The sequence below is a fragment of the Maniola hyperantus genome, chromosome 20, assembly GCF_902806685.2.
Source record: "Maniola hyperantus chromosome 20, iAphHyp1.2, whole genome shotgun sequence".
Taxonomy (NCBI): Eukaryota; Metazoa; Arthropoda; class Insecta; order Lepidoptera; family Nymphalidae; genus Maniola; species Maniola hyperantus.
The window spans coordinates 8,789,235-8,814,124 of record NC_048555.1 but is presented as its reverse complement, the minus strand read 5'-3'; the positions used below and the strand labels follow the sequence as shown (position 1 = coordinate 8,814,124).

Here is a 24,890-nt window from a genome sequence, read left to right as displayed (position 1 = left end):
CTAATATTCAGTGCGCAGTGTCCTTGCTAAACGGCGACAGACCGTCTGCCAAGTATAGCCGCCGTACTGGTTTGTACGAACTACCGACATACAATATTATGTCTTTACAAGAATTATAAGATATTCTTACGCAAATAAAAAACTAAATACAAATTAAAACAAAATCGTCAAAATAGAGTAGGTATGCTTCAAATAAAAGACTTCCTCTATAGCGTGTCTGTCGGTCTGTTAATGGAATTACAAAGATTTTTTATGAAAATAAACTTTTACAGGTGCTTTTGTATCATCGACGGAATCTACCACTCTGGTTCAGGATGCTCTGCCTGTAGGCAGAGCTTCTTGTAAGAAGCCCTGTTAACTTTATGACTTATTAACTTTTAGAATGCCAGATCAGACTGAGGTAGCAATAGTTAGTGAATAATAAATATTTATTATTATAATACATATAATACATATAGAATAATGAGAATTTACTAATGTGGTTACATTGATTTAATCGTAATATCAAATATCGCGGATCCCGTTAGCCTCATTTATCGAAATGGAACCACAATGCGATAACAAATATCACAATTGATGAAATTATAAGTATTGTAAACTCTAAATATCATTTATTATGCCTTCTCTGCATGCTTGGAAAATACATTATTATACCTAGTCATATTCATACGTAGAGTTGTAAGTAGGTCGCCATCGTCGTCAACCGATAGACTTCCACATATGTAGGTACATAAGTCTGTAAGTTACTGAACATAAGTCTCTTGTAGGGATTTCCATACGCCACGATATTGCGCTGCCATCCAGCGGCTCCCTGCGACTCATTTACTCATTTGATGTTGTCTGTCCACCTAGTTTTTCAATGCCGCGCTTTAGTTTGAAGAACCGAGAGATTTTGGGGTCCCAAAGAGAGGTCCCAGGAAAGCGCAGCGTTTAGGTATATGAATATTATTATCAGTGAATCAAATTGGTTTTGATTGATCGATTATGTTGAACTAGCTTTCGGGTGACATCGTTCGCGTGCACAGTTTTTTGTATTTTAGAATTTTCAAAAATGTTTTGTTAGCGGATGTCTACTTTATAATAGCTATCTGCATGCCAAATTTCAGCCTGATCCGTCCAGTAGTCTGAGCTGTACGTTGATAGATCAGTCAGTCAGCTTTTCCTTTTATATTTATAGATAATCTGCAGTATCGTCTGGTTGCTATTGGCTGCACTGATTAAAATAATTACCAACCATATTATATCGTTAAAATCGGTAATTCAATTACCAGAGCTGGATAACACCAATCTAATTGGTTCGTTTGGTTCTGTTATGAATAATATGAAAATGCCAACACGGATGTCAGATATAGTCGCTTTATTGGCCTAGATAATGTGGATATAATGACCAATGACCATATTATTATGTACCTACCTTTGGCTTTTAATTGATACGCCACCACTGCAGTCGCCGCAATCATTTTAGCGGTTAAAATTTATAATATTGTTGTTAAAACTGTGAATCATTATGGAGCCAATAACGCAATTGTGTCAGACATTACCTAAGAATGTTATTATTATCACAATTTTTACAAACTAACGCAAGAATTATTACAACTCTCAAGCTTGAACAGAAATAAAAAGCGCGATTTTGCCAACCCTATTTAAAATTATTGGCTAACCATTTAATAAATACGGAGACATCTATCAAGTTACTAAGCCAGGAAGCCTAGCGATTTGAGCTGAAAATTGTCTGTCAGTCAGATTCTCCTTAGTTTCTCCTTTTAAATATGCTACTATGAATATGAACAAATACTGCATTATGACAATTTGTACATATTATTTGTACGAATTATATTACTCAGTCATAATTTTTTTTTACAAAACATGATGATGATGATATGATGATGATGATGATGATGAAGTCGATTCAATTTAATCAATCGAAAACCACCCATCTCGTTTACCGGATACAGGAGGTCAACCTTAGCATTATATTGTACCTTAATATATTTTTAAATTTATATACCTACAACCATAATATTTGAGATAACGACATCTTAAGCCATTCTATTTTCGTTGTAAATGCCTATTCTTCTTCTTTTACAACTTCTCCCACTGCCAAGGGTCACTAATAGAGACTCCATAAAGAGATAAGTGCTGTCCACTTTTTACCTTTTTCTTTTATGATTTTTTTGTTGAAATAAAATAAAAGGAAAAAAACAGAGAGACTAATGCAAGTTTATATTTTAATAGTAGAGATTTTTACACCAATATGATATGTCATAAGGTAGAGACTAGATGGTTATGACTTTATCATTATTAAGAATACGAAAAAATCCTGTCAGACATTTCCTCGACCACGTGACGATTAGCTTGTTCTTGTATCATGACTTATCTATCTAACGGTTAGTAATATAAAAATAAGTAGGTATGTCGTAATTTTTACCAATCGATTTAACTATTCAATTATAACATATTACTCTATTCCATTCTAATTTATCTCGAATTCTAAAAGACAACGCACACGACCGCAAGACCCGTATGAGGCGAAATTGTGTCTGTTTTTGTCCTTCAATCACGCCGCAACATGGCAACGGATCGATGTGATTTTTGCATGGATATAGATAAAAACCTGGAGAATGGCATAGGTTTCTTTTCATTCCGTAAATTTGATGAGATCTCACTGTAATTTTACAAAATCTGATTTCATGCGGAGGAAGATTTGAGTACTAACTAGTGTTTTATAAGAAAAATGCGTGAGAAGAAGGCAATTCAGCAAACTTCTGCCGACAGCAAAAATTACAACGATCACTGTAAATATTGATACTAAAGTAATCAATTATTTGCCTTCTCTTTAGGAAAATGTTGTAGGGAAAATAGAATGAATATACCTAGTTTACAATGCCTAGTAATTTTCATGAATAATATACACCTGTAGTCTGTACTTACATTATGAGATTTATTATTGACATTTTCCTCTGAAACTGTGCCGATAATTTTTATTTTTCTTACAATCTAGTTGTTAACTGTAATATTTTTTTCCTGTTATAATATCAAGAAACATTTGTTGGGTAACTTCAATTGCAGACTCAACCTCGTCAAGTTATATTGTAAATCGTATTAATTTATTTGTTGCAATACCTACGGGTAACAATAGATCTTCAAATGACGTTTTTGTTTTGCATAATTATTGTGAACAACTGTAGTGTTAAAATAGGTAAATTAAGTTTAAAAATAAATATGCACTAACTTATTACCGCGCGCTCCCCTCAAGGATTGAATTTTCAAAAATCCTTTCTTAGCGAATCTTTTCGTCTACGTCATAACAGCTATCTGCAATGCCAAATTTCAGCTCGATCCGTCTAGTAGTTTGAGCTGTGCGTTGATAGATCAGTCAGTCAGTCAGATTTTTCTTTTATATATCTATATTTAGATTTCTTCCCTCTAATTCAGAAATATGTGTTCACATAGAAGAAGCATGTTTAGATAGCAGTGAAATTAAAACATTTTAGTAAGTAGGTATGCCACAACAGATTAATTTCTTTTTATAACCCTGAAATTTTTAACTACGATCATCTATTTAATTTTTTTCACCAATTTGCATTTAACCTAGTACATAGAGTCTTTTTTTCTCTGGCGCTTATTGCTCATTGCTGACCAGAGTCAGTGGTGGTTTTACCAGCAGACTGAGTAGGCAATGACCCCTTTCCATTAATCATATAATTGAAGGGGGTTCCTTGAGATATTAATGCAGTGGGTCCCTAGATCCTTCGGCTTATGATTCGACTGAGTGTGATTTCACCTCTTTATTGTCAGAATTAACTGATAATAACCGAGACCAACAGCTTAACCACACGAGTAGGCTTAACTTCGGTCTAAGGCATGGAAGAAATAAAAGTTTGCCCAAAATTGGATCTCAAAATTCACTTACCCATCCAGTCATCGACTTGTTTCAATGTTGCGCAATCGATTGAAATGCGCTATCGCATATAGACCACACGTCCTCACAAGTAAATGAACAAAGCCTAGTAAACTATAAGGCAGAAACTAGGCTAATAGTCCTGGGAAGTAGGTACATTTTCATCAGACACCTGATAGGTCGAGATAGTAATCGGGGAGGGAACACCCCGCACATCCGCACAGCCCCCGCGCTAACCCGGTGCGGGTGAGCGCGGGTCACGTGCGGGTGTGCGGGGCGTCCCCCTGCCTCATATCCCGATTGCTATCCCGACCTGTCGCTGACTATAACTATTATGCCGCCTGATACGTGCAAAAGCGATAAAACGTAAACGTAAAACCAGGAAATACGTTTTCCGTTCACGTGGAGCTTCTAAAATATTCACCGCTCTCCTCCGCGCCGATCTCCCGATGCTGGTGATGTCTGAATATTTTATAGTAACGCCGCCGGCTACAATGCTAGCGAACAATACCGTAGCTAGGTGTATCTAAAATGGACTAATTTATGATACGTTTTCATAATATGTATAAAAGTTTTAATGCTCGTAACTTCGTCTTCGTCGAGCTAACTTCGCGTTTCGTAGCACAGACGCACACCGAAAAAGTCCAATTTGTTCTTAAAAAATCGGTGTGCGCCATAGTTATTATATTGTGAATACTGTTTTTTTTTACACTTTACTTACAATCAAAAAAACACTTTTCCATTTCAGTTATAATTAAAGAAAGAAGAAAGAAAATACTTTGTTCCTCCCCTTCTATATAATATTGCGATAATGCATGTCTCCTGAACATTTTTCTGCGATTCTTAGATGTCTGTACCTACTATAGTTCCTTCAGAAACAACATTGATACTTGGTGCACACGGCACACTCTTAAGAGAAACAGAAAAGCAAAAACAAGATTGCTTGTAATTTTGGTTAACTGTTTGAAGTATTTTTTAGAAACATGGATTTTGCAAGAATAACTTGCACTTGTACCGTTATTATTGACCTAAGGGTCGTAACATACAGACGGAATGGAATAGAGTTACGCCAAAATAAATAAAGCTTTGTTTGAGTTGTTAAATAAAGACAATACTTACCCTGCGCCTCGACTTCACTCTGCCTCTAGAGATAATATTTTTATTTTATACAAAACTAAGGAAATTATAATTGAAGTATCTTTAATAATAAATATTGTAAGAACAAAAATAAACATAAAAATATATTTATAATGATCTTATGATATTTCCATTAACTTAATTATAGTAAATTAAATAATTATGTGGTAGGTACAAGCTATTTTTATTCATAAATTTTTATTAAAATCGAATTGTATTTCATTTCCTGTGATTGTTTATGTTTTCAAAATTAAAACAAACTACGCAGTTGGTTGTTAGTCATCTGCAAATGCAATTGTACGATTCACAAATTCACTTGTACCTACTATTATGTAATAAAATATTATATTAAAAAATTTTTACAAAAAAAATAAAAACCGACTTCGTTACACAAACACTAAAAATTGAAAAATAATTTAATTTATTACCGAATATATTATGTATACAAGAGTTCATATAGTTCCATAATAATACTTTTTGGTGCCGGTGCCAATTAGCTTTAGCTGCGCGAATCGTCTAGACTTCATATTTTTATGGGACTCCACAATGGCACCTCATTGGCACCGACCCCAAAAAATATTATTATGGAACTATATTAACTCTTGTATACATAATATATTCGGTAATAAATTAAATTATTTTTCAATTTTTAGTGTTTGTGTAACGAAGTCGGTTTTTATTTTTTTTGTAAAAAAATTTTATTTCACAATTTTTAGTGGCCCTATGGAATTATGCTATGACTGGTTAAAAATCTACTGTTTACTAAGCTATTACACTGATCGCGAGCAATTTACTCTTATTCGTTGAGGAGTTCCAGTATCTATCTTCGAAGATGTTCATCAGATCTTCACCAAATTGAAATGGGACCAACTTTGAAGTATACCCTTTCAAACAAAAAAAGAATTTTCAAAATCGGTCCAGGCGTTTTCGAGTAATCGGGGAACATACATAAAAAAAAAAAAAAGATTCCGACGAATTGAGAACCTCCTCCTTTTTTTGAAGTCGGTTAAAAATAGCAAAAAGCTTTTGTTTGCGTTTAAATTCAAATTGCAATCGGAAGTCCGTAGATTTTAATATACCTATTGATCACTATTATAATAAATTATAATAAAAATATCTTACCTACCTACTTAATTTGTCTCCGTATTATTAAGTTCATACAAAGCAGTTTTTCGCAATGAATGTTAACTAGTGTTGGCTAAACCAAATGGACTTCTTTTAAACCTGCCGTTAACTTACATCAACTAATTATATTGATAGAACATGAAAACATCGTGAAGTAACCTGCATTGCTAAAAGTTCTCGAAAATGTTCTTAAAAAGTGGTGGGACTGCTGCTGATTCGCACTGGATGGCGGGCGGTTACGCACTCATCCGATCCGAGTCCGTGAAAATACTTTCCTTTTTGTTTTATTTGGCAGCTTATGATATAATATGTCGTAGATAATCGCTGGTATTCTCACAGATGACGGATAGAACTCGGATGACGGAAATGCAGAGCGTAATCGTAAAAAAAGGGGTTGAAATTTGTGTAGTCCACGCGGACGAAGTCGCGGGAATAAGCTTGTAAAACAATAAAAGTAATTAAGTTGGTATCTACTTTTACTAATCGCTGAATCAACCATATCGGTCATCGTATCAATACAACTATGGGGTCAAAGTACGGACATTTTCACGACTTCCTAAAAAACTCTCAAAGGCCACGGCCAATGCAACAAGGTCGTTTCCTTTTGCTGCTTTTTATTCACATCTACACACTGAAACGGACATATTATACACGCTGGAAATGGTGTTCCATGACAGTTGTTTTTCTGCCGATTCTAAGTTCCCCCACCGAGCGTACCAGTAGGGCGATTGTCTAAAACCTGCATCAACCATTATTACAATCTCAATAGGCTACTTGACAATTTTTTTAAGTTGGTCTTAAATGGTTAATATTTGTCCTATTATATCAAAAAAATTAACACTATATTTTTTTGCGCCCTAAAAACCGTAAAACTTTAATTTAAAAAAATATTTTTCTTAGACAGGTGAAAACACTGTCGGCCATGTTTGGCCGATAGATTATCTGTGCTCTGACGTCATGCATTTGTAAACAACAGTATAACCCTGTGGTTATACTGTTGTTTACAAATGCATGACGTAATTGTAATATGCATTTGTAAACAACAGTATAACCCTGTGGTTATACTGTTGTTTACAAATGCATGACGTCAGAGCACAGATAATCTATCGGCCAAACATGGCCGACAGTGTTTTCACCTGTCTAAGAAAAATATTTTTTTCAATTAAAGTTTTACGGTTTTTAGGGCGCAAAAAAATATAGTGTTAATTTTTTTGATATAATAGGACAAATATTAACCATTTAAGACCAACTTAAAAAAATTGTCAAGTAGCCTATTGTTCTGATTTGCTGAATTTGTGCGATTCTTGTTGCAATCAGCCAATCAGAACTATTGAGATTGTAATAATGGTTGATGCAGGTTTTAGACAATCGCCCTACAGGTCTTCGTGTTGATACTAAGTTGACAGATGTCTCATAACTAACATTTAGTTCCGAGTACGCTCACATGACGCTTACTATCCTAAATGGCGAAAATCAATTTATTTTGAAAACAAGCCGACACGTCTCCGATCGCAAGTCCAGCGTACCTAATTGTATTAGTAGAGGTCAGTGCATCGACACGATTCACATATCCTTTAAATTATTATGACTAGTAGTTAAGGTATGTTTGCGTTGTTGGATACCGGAATTCAAGACATTACGAGAGATTATTATCTACCTACTCAGTAATTTATTACGTACAAAATTTCGAAGAGAACGATTCACTTACAAGAGAACAAAAGAGATGCCTTGTTGCATACCTGATTATTATAAATTCGAGTGCGTTTTTATTGATTTACGTATACCTTTTTATGATCTTTCGAACCGTCGCGCGTCGCAACGAAGCAACAGATCTACGTGATTTCTTGCGTGGATATAGTTAAAGATCTGAAAATATGTGACATGGACTAACTTTTATCTCGGAAAATCAAAGATTCCCACGGTATTTTTAAAAACCTGAATCCTCGCGGAGGAAGTCGCGGTCACCATCTACTCATGTAAACGCGTGTACCCTTTTATTTATTGTATCAAGCCGGTAATATGACTACTCTGGCATGAAATAGCTATCTCATGTATCAAAGCCACTTTACTAGATTCTAGAATATGAAATGCTTTGTCGCTTCACCGAGTCGTTTGAGATTTATCTCAAGAAAATATACTTATCTAGTCATTATACATACATTAAATGCACGGTACACTATTGTTATGAATAATTCTAAGCGTGGATTATTTCACGAGAAAACCAACATTGCCTACGGGGTGCCTGTAGATTGTAATAATTTTTAATAAGTATTAAGCACCTTGCATAAAAAGTTTATATCAAATAAGGTTCATATAGACTATAGAGGCTTACATTTTAATACGGTGCACAGTGAATTATAGTACCTCTACATATAACCTTAAATTACGATTATCATCTACGATATTAACTGTGAAACATGAATTGGTAAATATTGCCATGCCACACATAGCCTTGCGAGAATAGGTACCCAAGATGTTGCCAGACAGTATAGTTTTAGATATAAAGATACGGAATATAAGAGTATAATTAGAACTTTTTGACTTTCCGGGATAGAAGAATACTCTATATCCATCTCCAAAATGGATACTAGGTATCTCCTGTGCCATTTCTCAAGATCGGCTTATGGTTTGAGCCGTGAAAAGGAACAACAGACAGACAGATATACTTTCGGATTTTTAATATTAGTATGGATTGTATATATATTTTCTTCGTTTCCCGGAAAGAGTGAGGGTTGGACGTAAATATTTTCCTAACTGACCTCTTTGACCATAAATATCTCACATACTTGTTACATATTAGGTAACCATCGATAACCTTACGTACGTACAAAGTCTCAATTTCATATTGACTGCAATGCTTGATATGTAATTAAATACATATAACTATTTTCCTAACGCAAACAGATCTCACCGTTTTCCTTCAACGGTGAAGGAAAACATCGTGAGGAAACCTGCATGCCTGAGAGTTCTCCATAATGCTCTCAAAGGTGTATGAAGTATGCCAATCCGAACTTGGCCAGCGTGGTAGACTATGGCCAAAACCTTCTCACTCTTAGAGGAGACCCGTGCTCTGTAGTGAGCTGGCGATGGGTTAATCATGATGATGAAACAGATCTCAGCAGATAGCCAGCTACCCACTACACTGCAGTTGCTGTACAGTCCTCATTGTTATCTATATACACCGAATTGAAACTTTTTTTTGTTTTTTTGATATTCAGATACAAGTTAGCCCCTGACTGCAATCTCACCTGATGGTAAGTGATGATGCAGTCTAAGATGATAGCGGGCTAACCTGGAAGAGGTATGGCAGTTTTTATTAAACTCATACCCCTTTGGTTTCTACACGGCATCGTACCGGAACGCTAAATCGCTTGGCGGCACGGCTTTGCCGGTAGGGTGGTAACTAGCCACGGCCGAAGCCTCCCACCAGACCAGACCAGAAATTTAGAAATTATAAAATTCCAAACCCCTGTCAGGAATCGAACCCGGGACCTCCCACTATTAAGACCACAGCGCTCACCACTGCGCCAGGGAGGTCGTCGAAGTCTTCTTTCTTTTTTGAAGTCGGCTAAAAACTGAGCACATATGTATCACTTGCATTAATAATCAATCTAGTTCCCTGATACAAAATTATAGCTTCGAGCGACATAAGGCCATAAAACAAGCACTTCCGTCGAGAACAAACTCGATCAAGTCACCATATTTTATCTAGAAGTTATACCTACCAAAGACGTGGATAATTTATTCAACAAATCGGAAACTTGACTGAATTATATCCGCTATACTTATGTTTTGATTGACAGGTTCACGATACATATTTCGATAACATCTAATCGGGATGGTTCCGTTCCGTTCCGACATCAATGATCTAATCCAGCGTTTCCCATTTGCTGGGTCGCGACCCAGTACTGGGCCATCAAATTAAAATACCGGGTCGCCACATACCGGCCTTGTTTTAAAAATATTACCTACATTTCTATCGACACGTCGTAAATATTCGTCAGGGGTATTTTACCTAATGGTTTAAAAGTGTGTTAAGTGGGTCACGAAGAAGCAGTGTGAAAATTACCGGGCCATGGCAGAACCATGTTTGGGAAACACTGATCTAATCTCCACCAGTTTAAAAATCCTTTAGCAAAGAGATTATAAGCTTAAAGTTGGTGTTATACAATTATTATGTAATCTATATCTATACTAATATTATAAATGCGAAAGTGTGTCTATCTGTCTGTCTCCTAGCTTTTCACGGCCCATCTTTTCAACCGATATTAACGAAATTTAGTACAGAGATAGCTTGCATCCCGGGGAAGAACATTTTTCATCCCGGAAAATCAAAGAGTTCCCACGGGATTATAAATACCTAAATCCACGCGGACGAAGTCGTGGGCATCATCTAGTTTTGTATCACCATCATCATCATGATCAACCCATCACCGGCTCACTACAGAGCACGGATCTCCTCTCAGAGTGAGAAGGGTTTTGGCCATAGTCTACCACGCTGGCCATGTGCGGATTGGTAGACTTCACACACCTTTGAGAACATTATGGAGATCTCTCAGGCATGCAGGTTTCCTCACGATGTTTTCCTTCACCGTTAAAGCAAGTGATATTTAATTAATTAAAACGCACATAACTCTGAAAAGTTAGAGGTGCGTGCCCGGGATCGAACCCCCGACCTCCGATTAGAAGGCGGACGTCCTAACTACTAGGCCATCGCAGCTTTTTGAGTAGTATTGTATAATGTTGGGAAATTCACCACCCATGTTCATTAATTACAATGCGAAAGTGTATCTTGTTGATTGGTTTTTCCTTCAATAAGTCGCATCGGAGCAACGGGTCGACGTGATTTTTTGCAAGACTACGCAAGAATCTACGGAGAATTGGGGACTCCAGAATCCAAGCTATGTACATACTTAAAGACATCCCGGAAGAGTTCCCACGAGATTTTTAAATATCTAAAACTACGTGGATAAAGTCACGGGCATCATCTAGATTTGTCATTATAAGCTCATGTCAATGTTAGAAAAATTAAGTGGTAATTTCTTTCATATGTCTAACAACAACTTTTTCGAAACCCATTTAGATAACATTCATCATCGATAGCCAAAAATTTGGATTGAAGTTATAAAACCAAGTACAGATATTGAAGTAAGCTTAACTCAGTTAAAACATCAAAGATGTTAAATAGGTATTGTATAAATACAGCAAGTAGAAAAAGAAATAAAGAAGAAGAACAGTAAAATAAAAATCATATTTATGCCTAGGATTGATACAATGCAATAATAGTTCTATCGTTGTAAAAATAAGGGGTAACAGCTTCCTAGAATTGACAACAACAAAATTACTATGATTAAAAATCCATTAATTATAAGAGACATCGAACTCCAGCTGTAAACATCTCGATAATGAAGTGACGTGTGTAACTAATTTACTAAACACAACATTTTAAAATAATTGGTCTTTCAAATTTATGACGAATTTCTATGAAAAGAAATTCCGAGTCATTGAAAAACAAGCAAAGGAGATGTTTAAAATTATATCACATAAGTACATGTACGCTTCCTTAAAAATTGAGAAAAGTCCCTTTATCCCTGAAAAATTACAAATAATCAGTTTAAATGTATAGTGTAGTGCTACAAAAATAATTTTAAATTAATAATTTCATGGATAAAAGAATCTTATTTTTAAAATTACGTGTTAATTTTATTAATTAAAAATGGCTAAGAATTTATATGGCTACCTAAATTTTGTTAAATATGGTTTAAATTTATAAAAAATCTTAAATATTACCTAGTATTATGAATTTATGATGCGTACTGTAATTTGATGATTCGTTTTAAAGAACTTTATTTAATTTTTATTTAAAAATATACCCATACTTTAAACTTTAAACACTGGAATTTCGTGCTTTATGGTAAAAAGTTTTTAAAATACATTTAATGGTGAGTATAAATTAACTTTAATAGTCATCTAGCAATATTTTTATATTTTCGTTTTAAAATACGTTGACGTATACGTAAACATATTCATAATTACTTAATCTGGTTACATTTTTAAAAATAAAAGACTATTTTAATGTTTTCAGTAAGATCAGCACTCAATTAACTTAAAACTAAAACATAGTTATGTAATCATTTTTTGCTCTCAAAGTCGTCATAAATCCAATTGTTTAAAGTTCGTTTTCTTTTATGACTCGATTCGTAATTACAATCTTGTACGTGAAAGAAAAGAACTTCCATAATAGGTCAACGAAACTAAAAAAATATTCCGAATCATTCAGTTTTACTAATTTCTTATGTTTCGGCATAGCAGCTAGTGAGCTTACTCACTATCAATCATAAAATATGATAAACATATAATTATTTCATAATTTTCTATTACATTTCCAAAAACCTAAGATCGGCTTATAATATTAATAAACGTGTTTACCTACTTGATAAGATAATAGCATTTTCTATGTCAATTAAATTACAAGCAGGTATTTCCCCGCAATTTCCCAGCACCCCATAAACTTCAAGTGAATCCAATTACTCTTTTTAGCCAACTAAAACTGCTCCTGACCTGTAACTAACTTTGTTAAAGCAAAACATTAAAACTTGTTTTGTTCAAATTTAACGGCGCGGTGCTCGACTTAATTGGGTCCTAGAGAAATAAATAAATTGGCTAAAAGTAGTATTTAAATTTTTATATAAGTTATTCCACCTAATTTTAATAATTAAAGTTAACAAGTTAGCAACTAGAGTGATAAATTGATAATACATTAATTGATGGAACAAATCAAGAATATACCTACCTATACTTAATTATTTAAAAACTAAAGTAACAAAACGTGGCACTGATTTTATCCGCGAAGATCTCGATTTAAAAAACCAAGTCCACGCGGACAAAATCGGGGGCATCATCTAGTCTAAAATAAATTGATACGAAATTAAAGCTTTAGATAGTACTTTAGAAAATGCCTTAGTCTAAATGAAAATCCATTTAACGACTTCCTATCCTAAAACAACTTAAAAAGTCAAAAGAAACTTAAATCTGTTAAAAATGTTATAATCAATCTAACAGCTCAATGAAATAGTAGGTAAGTAGATCTAAATGCTTATTCATTTGTGAATTGGCAATGAACATCAGGCAACGGGTTTAGAAGTGATCGCATTTCGTTAAAAGGATTTGATTCAGTTGCATTACATTCGAATGAGGCCGGAAGTTTGCGATTATTCAATCTCATGCCATTTCGAAAGCACTACTCATTACCACTATTATACGAAAATCGACCTACACATACACCGCATAAGGCGCAAATTTCTTTTTCCAGCTACTTAGTGCTATAATATATTTTTTTCTAGAATTTTCTCGATTGCCAAACGTATGTTCTAGGTACCGGACAAACAGACAGGTTCCGCTTTTACTTCAGGACCCTTAAAATATTGTTTTGACGTATGTAGTGTAGGTACTTATCAATATTTAATGTTTACTTTTAAACTATTTTTATCCTGCAGAAGCCTAGGTACATAAATAATACAGACATTTACCCATATCGAATGCTCCACTCTAGATCTAGAATCTAGATGAGGAGTACAGCATCGCCTAGATTCTAGATGTATGTCTGTGACATGGCATTAGCTATAATCACTGGATTTCAACATGGGGTTATTCAAGGGGTGGATAAGCAATTCCTGAAAAGCCGGCAATGCAATGGCAGTTCCTCTGGTTCTGTAAATGTTCATGAGCGGCGGTAATCACTTAAATGGTGAAAACAAAATTTAAGTCAATTTCCTGGTTGATTCTTCTTGGTAAGAATAACATTCAGAACCAGAGCATGGTAAATTCACCTGTTGACTCAAAAGCACTTTGCAAAAGTATTAGAGATAAAAACTACTTACTATATTCTATTCTATTCAAATCAAAAATGTTTACTGACTGACTGAAATGCGTATGCAACGCTAACGTATACGCATTTTGCGGCTATAAATACGAAATTGGAATTGTGTCGAAACGGGGCAAGAATGCAGCGCAACCGATTGGTCAATCTATAAATTGCCCTAATGTTATGTAATCCTACCCCGAAAACCGCAAACCATGTAACTGTTGGACAAGAATAAACCTCTTTATGCAGACTTAACCTATATAACAATCTTCACTAAATAGTATAAAGCTAAATCGCAAGTGGTGTATAACGCCTATAACTGCTGACTTCCTAGCGGATTTAAATGCGGTTTTACCACTGACCTCTACTTATACAAGTACGCTGGACTTGTGATTGCCAACCTGTTTTTGAAGCCAACTTGATTTTTCGTCATTTTGCAGCAACTGTGAGCGTCATGTATGTCGGAACTAAATGTTACCAATGATACATGTGCCAACATAGTGTCAACAAGAAGACCATTAATTGACGAATATCAATTTTAATTCCCAGTACGGTCGGTGGGATGCTTCGTGCAGACCTTTTCCAGCGTACTTGTATATGAATATTTCAGTGGGTTTTAATCATCAAATAGAACGATTTACGAGGAAGGCTTAAACTATGCAGGTTTTACATTCACATCTAATAAACATCTAATAAATAAAACAGGTAGGTAGGTGAGTCCTTCCGTGTGAAGCCAGGGTGGGTCAAATCTATCTAAGTATGTATCTAAATACATATATAAAAGAAAAGTCCTGACTCACACATCATCTGTCTCATCAACGCCCAGCACATTCCCATAAACCTATTAAGCTGAAATTTTGCACCGAGGTTCTCTTAATAATAATAATGATATGGAACAAGACCGAATTTTTAGAAATTCTTACGGGATAGGGAATAAAGAGGATTCATATTTTCGCCGAGAGAAGCCGCGGGCGGTCGGCTATTAGAATGTAATAATACAGAAGTCCCAAGAATTTCAACAGTAAAATTAATTAAGTAGGAACATTAATTAAATTCAAAAGACTAGACATTTGCATACCAAATGCATACAGTGTTTTAAGAAATGTTTATGCAAATTAAGTAAACTGAACATATTTAACACCTACTAAAATGATTAAATGAAAATAATTCAATTACAATTAAACTGTGACTAGGAAGGTATATGCTCGTATTAAGCATATTGTGTTTTAATTATTTTATTATAACTTACGCGCTCCAACGAAGTGGTCGTCGTTATTAATTAACAAAAATAGTACCTAGTAATATGTAGTAGAGTTAATCTAATTTTAAGAATATGAAACAACAAGCATAAGTAAATTATGTACCTACGTAAAAATAATAAATATTTATGGAAAGCTTAAGGGGAAAAGCAAAAAAAGTAAGTAAGTAAATCAAAGCATGACTGATGATCAAATACACATCTCAAGACTTCGGAAAGTAACGACTTGATTAAATCCACATTCAGCGTTGACTCATGTAAACAAGCCACTGTTTGTAATTCATAATCAAGGAGTAACGCTGATCGATTTACATTTCGTCAGTTATTGACTTTAATTGGTGTTCGGAGCGGAAAAAATATCAGTGCATGGTGCGTTGCGGGCACAGGCAGCCGTTTGGCGGCCCCAGTCCTACATGGTGGTAAAGCTCAATGCATATTATTTTTAGGGGCACCGTAGTGTGGCCTAACATTGAACAGTGAGGCAGTGAGCTCAGTGTATTCAATTGTATTGCGGTATGTGCGACGATCAGTCGCGCTCGCCTCTCCCGCCCGCCGCTCGCGCTGATCACAACACAAAAATGACGTTGACACCGATCACAAGCTGACGTTCGCTTTTACAATTCAAAACTTTCAATATGTGCTGTGCGGGATTTACAAATTACCTGTTCCATAAACTAAGGAAGTACACATGTGGACTGGCCAGCCGCGAAAGTAAGTAAACTCCGATTGATAGCAATCGATCATTCAGTCGCGTTCACTCGTTTGTTTGTATTGTAATAAAATGCAGTGTTATTGTTAAATTGGTATCACGTATTGCCTATGTAGTCCATCTATTTATAACGGGGAGCCTTAGCGATGTGGAAGTAGGTATACAAGTGGTCGGAGCTAATTTAGATCGTTAACAACAATAATATGAATGAGATTTATGCAATGTCCTGGCGGCATGAGAGTGACTGTAAATGTCTATCTACCTACTGCCGGCGCACTTGCTTAATATAACTTTGTAGAAAATCAATTTGTCAATACACTTAGTTAATAAGTACCTACTTCCTTATAGTTGGCCTACCCCGGTTACGTACGGGTGTAGGGCTTGCTTATTCTATAGATGAATATGGATACCTATGTGAAACTTTCTCTTGAAAGTTCTCTATTTTGAATAATAATGACCCGTATAGAATTGCACTGATTTTAGGTACTTACAAAAATTACCAAGAACTTCGAAATCTGGAAGAAATGAAAATTATGTTACGTATACGTGTAGGTACCTATTATGCTCAAAAGTCTACTTTTGACTAAGGTTTTATTTTACACTATCGCCTCTGTGCATTCTAAAACAGATTTTTTTTATGCATCATAGTTTTTGAATTATCGTGAAAAAGGTTAAAAAAATACGACTGTAGTACGGAACCCTCGTTGCACAAGCCTGAATTGGCCGGTTTTTTCAATGCTTAAGAGGACTCATTTCAGCATTTATAAATTATGGTTCGTTTACTTGACGATAAAAAATATCATGTAGGTACCTACATTAAAGAAAACTAGGTAGGTATATAAATTACCTTTTGATACATGTTTGTACATAAAATCATATTTTTTATTATTTTAGTTAGTAAGTAATTAATAAGTACCACAATTGCTCATAATAATAAAATGTTAAATTACTGCAATTTTTCATTAAATATTATAGCATCTAACACAATAAATACATTTTATTTAATAGCCCATAGATAATACTTAAGGAACTCACGTGTAAGAAATCAAATTACTATTTGATACTATCCAGTTCTATTCTGTATATATAGTATCTATTCTGAGCCTATCCAAACAAGTGACTGCACTATGAGCTTGAGAACTTTATAAACAAATGTTATTCGCGCCAAACTACTAGTAACTACGTAATAGCTAATGAAAAACTAAAAAACCAGACGCTGTTCTGATAATACAGACATACCTAATGATCTGATAATAGTGATCAGTCATCAACTTCAAAAAATTGCATTCGAAAAGATTTAAGTATTTTTAACATGGATATGCGTGTAAAAGGGGTGGATAATACGTTGACGGATGACAGAAGTGAGTGGAAGAAGACATGTTGTGCCGAAGAAGACAGCTTCACTTACCTATATTTAATTAGCTGATACCCGCGACTTCGGGTTTAGGTTTTTAAAATGCGGTGGCAACTCTGTGGATTTACTGGGATAAAAAGTAGCCTATGTCACTCTCCAGGTCTTTAAGTATAACCATGGAAAAAAGCACGTCAATCCGTTGCACCGTTGCAACGTGATTGAAGGACAAACCAACAATCCAATAAACCAACAAACCGACAATCAAACACACTTTTGCATTCATAATATGGGTAGGTATCACTACCTGTGATTGAAATCGTTCTATGGACTTTTGACTTAAATTCTACTGGACCGATTTCCTCATGAATTTTGTCCCGATAGCTGTCATCAACATCATCATCATCATCAGCGTTACAGCGCTTGAAATTTCGTACATGCTCCAGAAGATTCCTCCATCTGTCTCTGTCATTAGCGCTCTTTTTCTAGCTTGGCCTTGAGGCATAAAACCTTAAAACAAGTGATGTGTGGCACAACTTTCAAAATTGAACGTTCTTTCCTTTCTTTCTCCTAAATCCAAGCCTCTTGGCTAACTCCATCTACCATCTAACTAGCGACTACCGAAGTTTTGGTGGAGCAAAGCTTCTACATTCCTCTGGGTGCGATGACATTCGTTTTTGGCAGTCGGTGTTGATTGTCCATCCTTGTTTTGCACGTGTCCATCCCATTGCAATCTTGCAATTTTAATGTGCTGGACATTTGGCTCATTAAAGATGTTATAGAGCTTAAAATTCCTGATCCTGATTTAGTACATTTTGAGAACCGGTTCCATACTTAATAAGGTCATTTGGTTGGTTTAATGTGACAGCTTATATTGTATGCAACTCCACAAGAGCAATAATATGATGACACTCTTTATGTTTTTTTGTTTCACTCCGATATTTTTGAATTAATCTCCTTTAGAATAGTCTCGATGAATTTCGTAATAGATTTAGGTGCTTTAATCCAAATGTTAATGTGCTAAATGATGCCCGCGACTTCATACGACTGGATTTAGAGGTCCCGTGGGGACTCGGGTTTTCCAGTATAACTAAAAATTAGCTTATAACACAGAAACTTAAGACAGAAGCTGATAGCTGCATCAAGTTTCGTTAAACCTGTAAAAGGTAACAGACAGGGTCGTGAAAAGGTAACAGACACAGATACAGTTTCGCATTTATAATATTGTATGGATTATTTATTTATTTATTTTTATTATTCATGCACCAAAATTGTAGTTACAAAGTAATAATAAATTAAGTTACATTGGAAATGCTTATCTCTAAACAGAGATTTCTTCCAGCTTCCCATTCAAGGTTGTGACTAAGGCGTATCAAGAAGTGGACAAAAAAGTGGAAGTGAAGTGGAAAGTGGATTAGTATGGATGTCAAAATTATTATACCGAAAAAAAAAAAAAAACCAAGCAAACAAAGATGCAAATTTTTTAGGGTTCCGTACCTCAAAAGGAAAAACGGAACCCTTATAGCACCACTTTGTTGTCTGTCTGTATGTCTGTCTGTCTGTCGGTCTGTCAAGAAACCTACAGGGTACTTCCCGTTGACCTAGAATCATGAAATTCGGTAGGTAGGTATTATAGCAGACATTCGGGGAAAAATCTGAAAACCGTGAATTTGTGGTTACATCACACAAAAAAAATTAAATTGTGGTCATAAACTAATATATAGTATTTTCAATATTCGAAGTAAGATAACTATATCAAGTGGGGTATCATATGAAAGGTCTTCATCTGTGGATTCTAAAACGGATTTTTATTTATTTTTATGCATCATGATTTTTGAATTATCATGGAAAATGTCGAAAAAATACGACTGTGGTTCGAAACCCTCGTTGCCCGAGCCTGACTCGCACTTGGCCGGTTTTTTCAACTGATTTTCATAGATAGATAGATAGTTACACCAGAGGTATGTTTAGGTTTATTTTCTGCAGTTTTTCTGTAACCAGGTACTAGTATTACAAAGAGGACAGATTTGTTTGATTGTTTGTTTGTTTGTAATCTATAAACTCTGTAACTACAGAACAGATTCTAATAATTCTTTACCAACATTACAAATCTAATTTATACTGAAGTGTAGGCTATATAATTTTATTAATAAATCAAAGTTCCCCCGAGCGAAGCTGGGTTAATCAGAAAATTATTTCATAGTAAGTAGAACAATGATCTTTTTACAGCTACGCGTCAAGGATTTTTAAAAAGTTCGATATCGGAAACCCAACAGGAAATCGAATCGAATGTACCTTTTAATCTGAACTGCCCCCCGATTGTGTAAGAAAAACGTATTCATGGTTATTGTAATCGTAGCAAACTCTGCCCCTTGATTGGCTGTAAAAAAAACGTAAAGAACGAATCAACCAATCAAAGAGCAGAAATTGCTACGATTACGATAACGATGAATATGTTTTTATTACACAATTGGGGGGCTGATTCTTTTTACCTAACCTCAACAATTAGATATACTATATCTACGGCGAACTAAGTACGTATGTATATATGTGTATTATATCAATTGATGTGTTTACCACCCACCATGTTGCTTACATCGGGTATTTAAAACCTACGGTCTTATTTATATCTTCCACTCGTAGTTCCTGCTACTCTTTCAATCAAGAAATTACCTATCGCAGGAACAATAGCTTAATTACCCTTGCTGATGATTTTAGCGGAAAGAGTACCTATTTAGAGTAATCTTAGCTGTTTATTGGTTATCATAATGTGCGCCGTCCTTGAAGTTTGCCGTTACTGAAAAGCTTCTCTAACGGCAGCGCCAAAGCGGTGCCGGTAGCGGGCTAACCTGGAAGGGGTATGGCAGTTTTTTAGGGTTCCGTACCTCAAAAGGAGAAACGGAACCCTTATAGGATCACTTTGTTGTCTGTCTGTCTGTCCGTCTGTCTGTCAAGAAACCTACAGGGTACTTCCCGTTGACCTAGAATCATGATCAAATTTGGCAGGTAGGTAGGATCTTATATCTGACATTTGGGGAAAAATCTGAAAACCGTGAATTTAGGGTTGTATCACACAAAAAAAATTAAATTGTGGTCATAATTTAATAATTAGTATTTTCAAATTTCTAAGTAAGATAACTAGGATATTAAATGGGGTTGCATATGAAAGGTCTTCACCTGTGCATTTTAAAAGAGTTTTTTTTTTAAATTCATTATAGGTATACTCCTGACCTGAGCTTGGTACAAAGTAACCAGTTGGCGCGGCGTGAAGTACTGCTTGACCTTGTTAAGAATGCCAAGATTTTTTATGTATTATTATTTTTATGTATCATGGTGTTTGAATTATCCTGCAAAATATCGAAAAAATACCCTCATTGCGCAAGGCTGACTCGCACTTGGCCGGTTTTTTTTTAATAAGCCCATGCCCCTTTGGTTTCTACACGGCATCGTACCGGAACGCTAAATCGCTTGGCGGTACGGCTTTGCCGGGAGGGTGCGGTAACTAACCACGGCCGTAGCCTCCCACCAGACCAGACCAGAAATTTAGAAATTATAAAATTCCAAATCCCTGCCAGGAATCGAACCCGGGACCTCCCACTAATAAGACCACAGCGCTTACCACTGCGCCAGGGAGGTCGTCAACAATCTTGTGAACAAATTATTATTGAGCTCCTCCTTATAAAGATGGACATGCATTCTCTCTGTTTGTTTGAACTTTCATTGTAATAATATGTATACCTACCCTTACTACTTCGGCTGCTTATAGATCATAGTTTTAAATATTTTAATAATTAAACAGTAATTTAACTATTGTAGCAATTAAACTAAATGTTATAAAACATGCTGATCATAAATTACTTTTTTTTACTTACAAAATAGTACCTAGGTTCTTAAAACCAAAATTTTAATTACAATAATTCATGAAAATAATTACTAGACCCGTAATTTTGTATGTAAATGAGAAAACTGGTTAAAACAAAAATCCGCGTATGACTTTACTAGGTACCTACATTTAAAAAAAACTTTTATTATTTTGCACTTATTTTTAAATACAATTATTTATTTAAAATACATCAGATTAAACTAATTCCAATTTCATGCGATATCAATTTTTATGTTCAATTGGACAAATAAAGCGGCTTGCCCTTGACACAGCGGCCAAACATTATCCTTTTGTCTCAATTGCTCAGTAATTGTCGGGGACGACTTCAGTTCTATTCTGAGATATAATTTGCAGTAGCTGTCAAATTACACCTTAACTGAGACTCGGGATAATGCACCTCTAGAATCGTTTGCTGTCTTGTATCTGTAAAATGCATGTAAACCTTTTTTTGGGGTTCCGAACCTCAAAAGTAAAAAAGGAACCCACCCTTCTAGGAACACTTTGTTGTCTGTTTGTTTATCAAGAAACTTATAGGTTACTTCCCGTTGACCTAGAATCATGAAACTTGGCAGGTTGGTCTTATCAGGTCTTGGCAGGTTCACTTTAGGGGAAAAATACGAAAAACCGTGAATTTGTGGTTACATCACAAAAAAATTAAAAAGTGTTCATGAGCAAATTATTTTGTATTTTTAACTTTCAAAATAAGATACGTAATATACGAAGTGGGGTACCTACACATTCTAAAACAGATTTTTATTTATTTTCATGCATTAGGTATAGTTTTTGATTTATCGTGCAAAATGTCGACAAAATACGACTGCAGTACCTACGGAACCCTAGGTGCGCGAGTCTGACTTGCACTTGGCCGGTTTTTTTTGTATTCCTATACAAGTTAGCCCAACACAATACATAGCTAAATATCTAATAACCCTTCTCACTCTGAGAGGAGACCCGTGCTCAGTAGTGGGCCGGTAATGGGTTGATCATGATAATGATGATGATAAGTTAGCCCTTGACTGCGATCTCACCTGGTGGTAAGTGAAGATGCAGTCTTAGGTGGTAGTGGGCTAACCTGGAAGGAATATGGCAGTTTCATTAAAGCCCATACCCCTGGTCGGTTTCTACGCAGCATCCAACATAACACTATACCAACAGCATTTTTTTTAACCGACTTCAAAAAAAGGAGGAGGTTCTCAATTCGTCGGAATCTTTTTTTTTTTTTATGTATGTTCCCCGATTACTCGAAGACGCCTGGACCGATTTTGAAAATTCTTTTTTTGTTTGAAAGTGTATACTTCAAAGTTGGTCCCATTTAAATTTGGTGAAGATCTGATGAACATCTTCGAAGATAGATACTGGAACTCCTCAACGGATAAGAGTAAATTGCTCGCGATCAGTGTAATATCTTAGTAAACTGTAGATTTTTAACCAGTCATAGCATAATTCCATGGGGCCACTAAAAATTGTGAAATAAAATTTTTTTACAAAAAAATAAAAACCGACTTCGATACACAAACACTAAAAATTGAAAAATAATTTAATTTATTACCGAATATATTATGTATACAAGAGTTAATATAGTTCGATAATAATATTTTTTGGGGTCGGAGCCAATGAGGTGCTATTGTGGAGTCTCATAAAAATATGAAGTCTAGACGATTCGCGCAGCTAAAGCTAATTGGCACCGGCACCAAAAAATATTATTATCGAACTATATTAACTCTTGTATACATAATATATTCGGTAATAAATTAAATTATTTTTCAATTTTTAGTGTTTGTGTATCGAAGTCGGTTTTTTTTTTTTAACTGTTAGAGTCCGACTACGACTGGACAGAAAAAAACCTCTGCGCGGAATCAGAACGTTCTGTCCTGTCGGGATAAAAACTAGCTTATGTCCGTCCTTGGAGTGCAAGCTATCTCAGTACCAAATTTCGTCAAAATCGGTTTAACAAATGGGCCGTGAAAAGGTAACAGACATACAAAAATAAACAATTTCGCATTTATAATGACAGTATGGATTTCATAATATTTTTCTAATCAAAGAAAAATTCAATGTCGACATCCTGAACGCTGAAAAGATAAAATTTGACTTTTCTAGTGCCGTTTGAACAAAATTCATTGGATTATTCGCAAATTTACTTTGCATATTTATCAGATGTAATTTGCAATTCCTTCAGATCGAATCACCTGATAACGGTGTTACCTCGTGTTCTTACTGCATATAATTCTCATATTTCAGTGAACGTTTTTATATTTTAAACTAGAAAAATATCCATGACATTGATAGTGTGCTACAATATTTAATCGGAATTTTATGCGACATAATTATGACGCGTACCTTTAAGACTTTATATAAATACTAGATTATGCCTGCGACTTCGTCTGCGTGGATTTAGTTTATAAAAATCCTGTGGGAACTCTTTGATATTTCAGGATAAAAAGTAGCCTATGTCCTTCCCCGGGATGCAAGCTATCTCTGTACCAAATTTTGTCAAAATCGGCTGAACGGATGTGCCGTGAATAGCTAGCAGACAGACAGACACACTTTCGCATTTATAATATTAGTATGGAAGTATGGATTAAACAACACTAATATTTATTTCTAATCTTTGGCCACTTTTACTATACCTAAATCGATAACGTCATACCAATTTAAGAAATAATGGCACAAAGTAGAAGTATAATATAAATCACAAAATAACTTTCTTAAGTTCAGTTTGTTCTTTCGTTTCAGCCAAATCAAAGCCAAAATAATTAATAAATTTATATAGTCACAAAATAGTCATTTGCATCTTAGAAAAATATAATAAGTGGTTAATAATAAGAAGATCGTCAAACTAATCATTTATGTGTTATTTTTGTGTTTGTGTTGTGTCGATTTTGTGTGATGTCGGGACTGCATGTGTTCCCGAGATACCTAACCTCAGATCTGTAATTATTGCAATTAATCACCACGGCTTCATTAAAAGGGAAATCTAGATTAAGGACATCCAAAATGCCGAAAGGTAAGTGCCAACGAATGAGGTGTTTAGTTTTAAGTTCTAATAATATCTTCAGCTAAAGTTCTAAAAACTTTAGCGATCATTATTATCAATTCCAACACTAGGAAGGTACTTTTTTTTCAAACTTTAGAAAGTTATTAATTTGTTTAACTCTCATTTTCATGTTCAGGAGATGGTATGTAATTTTTTTTTTAATTTAAAATGCCTCTGTAGTGCTTATACATGTTTCTGTAACTGCGCTAAATAACTTTACGGCTCTTATAGTTTATTTTTTGATTGGCTGTGACAGACGGACTGGACTATAAGGGTGCGTTTCCATTGAAGCGGGGCGGAGTGGAGCCGAGCTGAGAAGACTAGAACTGCATTGAGCCATGTTCCGATCAGTCAAATTTGTCTACCCTACCTGCCGCCGCAACATCCCGCTACCCTCCGCCTTGCACCCTCGGCTCGGCACCACAGCCTGCTCGACTCCGTTCTGTCCGGTTCGGGGCCGCGTGTTCATAATATATTTTATTTGAAAGTCCGCTCAGCTCTGCTCCACTTACACAGTTTCCACTGATAAGGAGTAGAGATTTCGAGCACTATGCTTGGCCAATTCACGGTCCGCTCACCCAGCTCTGCATCAGTGTAAACGCACCCTAAGGGTATCTTGTTCTAC

General features: G+C 35.3%; 2 protein-coding genes and 1 long non-coding RNA gene across 3 annotated transcripts in view; 2 read left to right on the top strand and 1 right to left on the bottom strand.

Moving 5' to 3' along the window:
* Positions 1–24,890, bottom strand: part of Secp43 (tRNA Selenocysteine associated protein) — a 414,926-nt gene that overhangs the window by 298,558 nt on the left and 91,478 nt on the right. The gene's annotated exons all lie outside the window — the stretch shown is intronic.
* LOC117991854 (potassium/sodium hyperpolarization-activated cyclic nucleotide-gated channel 2-like) overlaps positions 1–24,890 on the top strand; it is a 264,983-nt gene that overhangs the window by 167,785 nt on the left and 72,308 nt on the right.
* Positions 1–24,890, top strand: part of LOC117991855 (uncharacterized) — a 58,098-nt gene that overhangs the window by 24,268 nt on the left and 8,940 nt on the right. The window contains exon 2 of the long non-coding RNA XR_004674966.2: positions 23,965–24,235. This is a non-coding gene — a long non-coding RNA (uncharacterized lncRNA). The remainder of the gene's footprint in view (positions 1–23,964; positions 24,236–24,890) is intronic.